The sequence below is a fragment of the Ornithorhynchus anatinus genome, chromosome 7, assembly GCF_004115215.2.
Source record: "Ornithorhynchus anatinus isolate Pmale09 chromosome 7, mOrnAna1.pri.v4, whole genome shotgun sequence".
Classification (NCBI taxonomy): Eukaryota; Metazoa; Chordata; class Mammalia; order Monotremata; family Ornithorhynchidae; genus Ornithorhynchus; species Ornithorhynchus anatinus.
Genome location: NC_041734.1, coordinates 4,828,909 through 4,835,276, shown reverse-complemented (window position 1 = coordinate 4,835,276; position 6,368 = coordinate 4,828,909). Strand labels below are relative to the sequence as shown.

Below are 6,368 nucleotides of genomic sequence, written 5' to 3'. Positions count from 1 at the left end.
GAAGTCTAGTCCTTGGCTGGATTACAGCTAGTTAGATTTCTAGTTTTCCAACTCACTGCTCTAAAGAATCATTTATGTTGGCTCAAGTCACCAGAGGCTAATGGATATTCCCCACTCCATAAACCAGAGGCCACATTTTTCTGTTTCTATGGAGAGGCCAAGGAGTGGAACACTTATATAAGATTCCCCACACAACCAAAGTCATCGCTCACTCTCGGCACCAATAGCAATACTCTTCAATATGAGCCACGTGCAGATCTGTGTATTTACCCAATGCTGATCTGCTCAGTATCTGCAGGGACAGCTCTAGAGTGGGAGGGGGGATGGGGACAGGGTCCCAAGTACACATGGCGATGAGTGAGACGGGAAGAGCAGAGATTATCCTGGTGAGAGGGAGGCCTCAGTGAGACGACCAATGCTGGTAGTGAAGGGGAAGTAAGGCGATCCAGAGGGCCCGTGGTCTGGCGGAACAACGACGAGCATCGATTCCTTGAGACAGCAGAGGACACCTTAGTCAGACGCGAACCTGATGGGCCAAAATGAACGGCCACAAGTCAGAAAATCCTTCATCTCACCGGGAGCTGCGTCAATTTGATATCTCACCTTGAGATGAAAAATATCATCTGTCCTGGTTCAGATCACAAGATTTTGCGATCAGAGTTAAACATGATCTCTTCCTGAGAAGACCACATTAGAAGAACTTAGCAGTCAACTGGGAATGCCGGATAGTGAAGTAAGGAAAGCGCAGGCAAGGGAATCACATACACTGAGCTTTGAATATAACTCAGGGGACTATAAACTGATTAGAATATGATCTTGCCCCAACTAACATCAACGGCAAATAAGCTAACAGTGAAAAATAGTTGTAAGGAAGAAGTCCAGGGTCAATAAAAGAGATGTTGAAAATGCTGGAGGCCAGGCACATATAAAACCTGGAGGGAAAAATCATGGGGCGCACAAGATGCTTTGCAAGGGCATTAAGAAGATGATTAGACAAAACCCTGGGAAGAAAATCAATCAAGCAAGCCATCGTATTCACTGAGCATTACTTCATGCAGAGCACTTTACTAAGTGCTTGGGAGAGTGCAATACAACAGAATTAGCAGAAATGTTTCCCTGGCCATAACAAGCTTATAGTCTTGACTCTAGAAAACACACAAAAGAAGAATTTGAGAAGCTCAGAAATGAAGAAAAGTTTCAAGAAAGTTCAAAGAGGTACAAGGCCAAGGCAGAATGTCAGTGAAATTGAAAGATGGAGAGGGGATGATATACACTAACAATAATAATTAAGCACACTGTGCTATTTATTAAGCACTGTGCTAAGGGGTAAATACAAATTGATTAGGTTGGACACAGTTCCTGTCACACATGGTGGGAGGGAGAACAAGTATTTTATCCCCAGTTTATGAGGCAGAGAAAAGTTAGGTGACTTTACCAAGGTAACCCAGTTAGCATGTAACAGAGCCAGGGCTAGAACACAGTTGACTCCCAGACTTTCCATTCTGCTCCCCTTGGCCTTTGTGTACCAAATATTTACAGAAGTTTCCGATGACTTTACACACATGCAACGTAGGATGACCTGGAATAGTCCCTGCGGAAACCATAAAGCAGGACGTCTACCTTTATTTCAAATGATGGTGTACCATCCATCTGGAAAGAACTGCCTGGAAAGAACTGAAGATAGTGCTGACAAAGAATGCAGTCTGAGCATCTTTGAAATGCCCATCCAAAAACCATCCTCTGGAAAAGACATGAAGTTTCCACCGGCACTAGACTATTCCACATAAAGAGAGCACTCAGACTGATTTATCAGTCAATCATATTTATTGAGTGCTGACTGTGTGCAGAGCACCGTACAGAGCGTTTGGGATAATAGAATGTAATACAGTTGGTAGACACATTCCCTGCCCTCATCGAGTTGACAAGTCTAGAGGGTGGTACTTACCTGCGGAGGAAAGTGGGATTCCATCAAGTTGATCTTCAACTTCCCTGCTCCGACTCAGAGAATACCACATCCCATTTTCCTTCATGTTAGTGTCATGGATGACAGGTCCACAATAGGGTGACTAGACTCGTCCCCTTCCCCCCCCCCGGCCTCCCCGACACACTTTTCCTAATTGCCCCATTCCATCAGCCGCCACAGAACTCCTGAAAACTCCTCAGTTCAATAAGCACAGGTGGCTAAATCAATTCATCCTAATAAGTATTTATAACTGCGGCTTTTACACTTCTAATGATTCTACTTTTGTCGAACTACATCTCTGTCTTCCTCGCTTGTTTGTAAAGTCAGGGACAGGGATTGTGTCTTAGAATGCCTCGCATGTAGATGGGGCGCACACTTCAAAACTATTGCTGTGGATGATGATGTGGGGAGACCTGGGGGTACTAGAGGGCTCTATTTGGATTGTTCAAAGTAGAAGAAAGGTTAATCAATAAATCAATGGCATTTTTTGAGCACTTACTGTATGCAGAGGAATGAACTAATCTTGTGGAAGACTACAATACAACAAAGTCAGTAGACACACTCCCTACCCTCAAGGAGCTTGCAGACTAGAGGAAAATGATAATAATAATAATGATAATAATGGTATTTGTTATGTGCCAAGCACTGTTCTAAGTACTGGGGTAGATACAAGAAAACAAACACCAGCATTATTATTACAATCAGGTTGTCCCACGTGGGGCTCACAGTCTTAATCCCCATTTTGCAGATGAGGTAACTGAGGCACAGAGAAGTGAAGTGACTTACTCAAAGTCACACCGCTGACAAGTGGCAGAGCCGGGATTAGAATCCATAACCTCTGACTCCCAAGCCCGGGCTCTTTCCACTAAGAAACGCTGCTTCTCTTGGAGGATCTTAGAGTCCAGAGGGTTAAATATGAAGTTGGATGTTCAGTCCATGATGGACTATTACAGGAAAAGTTAGGTGAGAAGGTTTGACCATGATGTTGAGAAGATACTGTTCCTCTGAGTTCGGGCTAGAAAAGCAGCATGACCTAATGGATAGAGCACGGGCCTGGGAGTAAGAAGGATCTGGATTCTAATCCCAGCTCTGCCACTTGTTTGCTGTGTGACCTTGAGCAGATCACTTAATTTCTCTGTGCCTCGGTTCCCTCATCTGTAAAATGGGGGTTAAGATGTGAGCCCCATGTGGGATGGGGACCGGATCCAACCCGATTAGCTTGTATCTACCTTAGCATTTAGCACAGTGCCTGACACATACTAAGCACATACTAAGCATACCATAACAAACAAAACAAAAAACACACTGGGACAGTGGGACAGTAGAGTGATTGAGTGCCATCGTAAATATAATTGCTACCAAAATAATTACGGTGGTACTCTTCAAGAATAACCTACTATCAGCGTGTCTCAGTGGAAAGAGCCCGGGCTTGGGAGTCAGAGGTCATGGGTTCGAATCCCGGCTCCGCCACTTGTCAGCTGTGTGACTGTGGGCAAGTCACTTCACTTCTCTGTGCCTCAGTTACCTCATCTGTAAAATGGGGATTAACTGTGAGCCTCACGTGAGACCACCTGATTACCCTGTATCTACCCCAGCGCTTAGAACAGTGCTCTGCACATAGAAAGCGTTAACAAATACCAACATTATTGTTATTACTATCAAAGAGAACTAAAAGTGACGCGCTGCCTCTCGAAGCATCTTTAATGTAGCCAATCCAGGCTCCTCTTTAAGCGGGTCCTGCCTCCTTATTTTTCAGTGACTTTTCCGAATCCTAGACTTTCAAGGTTGAAACAGCCTCTCGAGCCTTTCCCCGCGTCTTCGGGAAGGAACACGTCCACCTGCCTAACTGATTTATCGAGAGACCTGGAGCTTCAGGTCCCGAATCCTGTTCGAATCCCTGCGGCCACTCCTCCTCCACTTACTGCACCGGGCATCGCAGGTTAATCTCTTAAATGCAGGCATTTAACTCACCGGCTACAGGGCAATCTGGAAAGTTCCCACAAATCAACGGTGGCTTCGGGCTACCTCTCCCTCGCCTGCGTCTAAAAGAGAGGGAGCCAGGCCTGCCTAGGGCAGACTCCATTGGATCCACACACGGCAGTTTGTTCAGCTCCATGGGAAAATTGTGCAGTCTTCTGTATTCGGTGGTGGGTGGAAGTGACAGATGGCAGTTAACATTTAAAAAAAAAATCAAAAGGCTTTGTTACTAAGACTCTTCAGTATAGTGACGATTACAGAAAACAACAATACGCCTCACATTGTTTTTCGGTCTTAATACAATCTTATTTTTCCCATCTCACTCTACTCCCCCTAAATTAGACTACCGTATGGAGGACCATTACCTTTCCAAGAAGGCATGCTGAAGAGTCGAGAAGACAGCTGAAAAAAAAATTACATTCCTCCCCTTCAGCGATACTCCCCCGTTCCCACAATAAAAAGAAACCAGGGTTATTGATGCTGCTTGTGTATGAAGTATTATTTCTTTTCTTGAAGTCCAAGGCTGCAATCTATGAGAAAAACTCAAAGCCGCCTCATGAGCGAGAAACAGAGGACGATCACCCTCATCTCCCCAAGCATCTGTTGCCACTGTCCGAGACAGGATTCTGGACGGAATGACCCATTGGCCTGAGCCGGGAATGACGTTATTTAAGATCGACACTCTTTCCTAGGCTAAAACCCCCTGTCCTTTCTAGATTTATCCAAGCTCCCAATTCTTATTACATCCCCCACCGGATGGAAAAGTAGGACCAATTCAAGCATAGGTTGTCAAGGCAGCAGTCAAAGATTCAGTTGGGAGAGACTCGAGAACTTTGAGCTTTCAAAAATCTACAGATTCAGTCACTGAGTGTGGGTTACAAACCTGGGGAGGCATATTTTAGGACTATGGAAAAAGGAACTTTTTACTTATCTTTTTACCTTCAGCGCTTAGTACGATACCTGGCGCATAGTAAGCACTCTACAAGTACATTTAAAAAAAATTAAAAAGGAATGTTCAGGTGTGATATTCAGGCCAAAGAACCCAGAGCTGTGTAAATAAAGGATCAATTTGCATTTTAGTTGAAGTGTCAAGGGGTAGAAATGAGAAATTAATTGGGATTCATTTCATGATCCTGAGAGGCAAACTTTACCTCTGGTAGGCCCAAGCAGCCATTTCTAATCACAGCCCATCCCTACACTGCTCACAACAGGCCATAATTTAGTAAAGAGATACCCTCTCCCTTGGTGTTGAGAAAATACTTGCTCCCTGACAGTTGAGTTAATTCCCTTTTAGGGTGGAAAATTCCTTCACCTCTCCACCCCAAGAAAGACTTCTCTTGGAAAGTGGACTAAAAAGAGTCCAAGCATCATTCCAGTTCCAGGAAGTGGGAAAAACTAGTCTGATTTGCTCTTTGTGTTCCTGTGGAAGCTGGGACATTGAGACTATTACAACATAGTCATCACTAAGGCAGGAAAACAGATTTTTGCCAAAGGGATTTGCCCTTTAATACCAAATAGAACCTATTTATTAAGGGTATCAGTTAAAATAATAATCCTTTGTTTTTTGTAGAACACTTATTTTTCTAAAGCACTTTTATATCAACTAATCTCATTTTATCCTAACAACACCCCTGATAAGTGGAGGGAGGCAGGCATAATTAACCCGGGTTTACAGAAGAGGAAACTAAAATTCAGGAAGGTTAAGTAACTTGCCCAACATCACACACAGGTCTGGGGCAAAGTGAAACTGGAAACCAGGTCTCTTGATTCCCACCTCCATACTCATTCCACAAAACCACACTGCCTCCCCTAATGCTTGATTTTTTGTTACAGTATTTGTTAAGTGCTTACTATATTCAAATCACTGTTTTAAGCACTACTTTCAAACAGACTATTAAAATATTCAAATTATCTCTTTTTACTTTTTTCACCCTCACTTCTTCCTCCTTTTACTTATTTTGCCAAGTGTTAAGAAAAGAGACAAGGAATATTTTGATCAATTGCAACAGAGATAGAAAGACAATGAGTATAGCAGAGATTTGCAAATCACTGTTTTAAGCATTACTTTCAGACTATTAAAATATTTAAATTATCTCTTTTTACCTCCTTTTTCACCCTCACTTCTTCCTCCTTTTACTTATTTTGCCAAGTGTTAAGAAAACAGACAAGGAATGTTTTACTCAACTGCAACAGAGATAGAAAGGCATTAAGTACAGCAGAGATTTCAGCATCCGTAATTAAAGGTTCTTCTGGGAATATTCTGCCAACCACCCAGCAAATAAGTAATACTGTCTAGTCTTTTTCAATTTATGAATTTAATATTCTGCTATCACATTTGCTATTAAAACAGTGAGAGGGAAAACATGATAGTTAACAGCATTGAAAGACTCTACGTTTCTCGCCTCCAGACTCTTGCGGCCTTGATTTC

General features: G+C 43.0%; 1 long non-coding RNA gene across 1 annotated transcript; it reads right to left on the bottom strand.

Annotated features, from left to right (window-relative positions):
• Positions 1-240: 240 nt before the first annotated feature.
• On the bottom strand, positions 241-4,702 carry LOC103170185. Its single transcript, XR_486004.3, has 3 exons — positions 4,306-4,702; positions 3,935-4,098; positions 241-526 (listed from the first exon to the last, which is right to left on the bottom strand). It is a non-coding gene; the product is annotated as an uncharacterized LOC103170185 (long non-coding RNA).
• Positions 4,703-6,368: the final 1,666 nt, after the last annotated feature.